The 1,549-nt window shown below is 49.1% G+C and overlaps 1 non-coding gene across 1 annotated transcript; it reads left to right on the top strand.

Moving 5' to 3' along the window:
* Positions 1-908: 908 nt before the first annotated feature.
* Positions 909-1,012, top strand: LOC120677136. Its single transcript, XR_005676199.1, has one exon. It is a non-coding gene; the product is annotated as a small nucleolar RNA R71 (small nucleolar RNA).
* Positions 1,013-1,549: the final 537 nt, after the last annotated feature.

The raw sequence follows: 1,549 nt of genomic DNA, 5'->3' as shown, positions 1-1,549 counted from the left end.
TTGATGTAGATCGAGTAGCTGATCATGGGGACCCCTGGATCCTCTTGCACCGCTGCCACCATGCCATCCCAAACATCGTTCCTTGGGGGATAGTACATACCTGCATGGTTATTGTGTGGTGGCCTCCGGGATGAGTTACCCCGTCCGGTAGACACCATGATGACATTTTCAACGGGAGACTCGGGTTGCCCTGGGATCTTCCCGCTCTCAACAGCAGTTAACGAAGCAGCAATTTGTGCAAGCTTTGTTTCATTTATTTTGTTGAAACTTAACTGGTTTTTAAGAGTTGAAGAGAAAGTTTCAAGCTTGACATTTAAACTTTCCAGTGATTTGTCATTGGCCAAGAGGTTTTTATTTATATTTTCATTGATTTTAACTTGGCCAAGAACAAGTTCTCTCAAGGGAGGTTGGTTTGAATTGAAACTCGAATTATAAGAAGGATTGTAGTTATTACCTCCCTGAAAAGGTGGACGTGGCTGGTTCCACCCCTAGCCTCCTTGTTGTGGACGGTACCCATTGTTGTTGTTGTTGAGGTAGGCGCAGTCTTCACGGGTTTCGGGGCAGTCGTTCCCCGAGTGTCCATCATTACCACAGACTTCGCACGTGAAGTGCGAACCCATGGCGTAATGGGAGCATGGATCGGTTGTTTGCTCCCTTCCTCCATCTTCTTGATTAGGAGGTCTAGCTTCGTGGCAATCACATCCGTCTCTTTGACGGTATGCATGCCTTTAGTGCGGGGTTGGAGTCGTTCATTGCTCCACCCCTGATTGGAGACCATCTTCTCGACCAATGCTTTGTATTTGGCTATGGTCAGGTCGAGGAAGGCTCCTCCAGCAGCAGCATCAATATTTGCTCGAGATGTCATTGTGAGCCCATCGTAGAAGCTTTGCAGGATGAGCCACTCATCCATGCCGTGATGAGGACAGGCTAGGATGTATTCCTGCAGCCTCTCCCAAGCTTCTGGGATGGATTCCATCCCTGTCTGCTGGAAACTTGACATTTTCCCGCGCAGGGCATTTGTTTTGCCTAGCGGGAAGAATTTTGCGAGGAACGCCTTGGAGCATTTGTCCCAGGTGTTGATGTGTTTTTCTTTATAAAACCACTATTTCACCTTTCCCAGGAAGTAAAAGGGAAACAGACGAAGCTTGATAACGTCGGCGGCGACACCCCGTATGACAATGGTGTCGCAGAGCTCCAGAAAGATCTGCAAATGTGCATTTGTGTCCTCGTTCATCTTGCCACAGAATGGGCTAGCCTGCACCATGTTGATGAGGCTTGATTTGAGCTCGAAGTTCATGTCCCCGACATTGATGTTGGGGCCAGTGGCCACATTGTCGGTGGAGGGGACGGAGAACTCGCGGAGAGTCTTTTCAGCCATAGCCTCAAGAATGAGTGGTGCTTCCGAAATGGGTTCCTGTGCCGGGAGGATAGCGAGAGGAGGAATGACGCGAGGTCGTGCCCTTCTCACGAGCCTCTCTGGATTGTCTGTGTAGTTTTCCGGCAGGGAGAAACCGGTCATACACTACCCTTGTCTTCTTTCAAATCAAAA

The sequence above is a fragment of the Panicum virgatum genome, chromosome 5N (genome assembly GCF_016808335.1).
Source record: "Panicum virgatum strain AP13 chromosome 5N, P.virgatum_v5, whole genome shotgun sequence".
Lineage (NCBI taxonomy): Eukaryota > Viridiplantae > Streptophyta > Magnoliopsida > Poales > Poaceae > Panicum > Panicum virgatum.
Note: the sequence above shows the minus strand (reverse complement) of the source record. Positions and strands in the feature narration are given on the sequence as shown.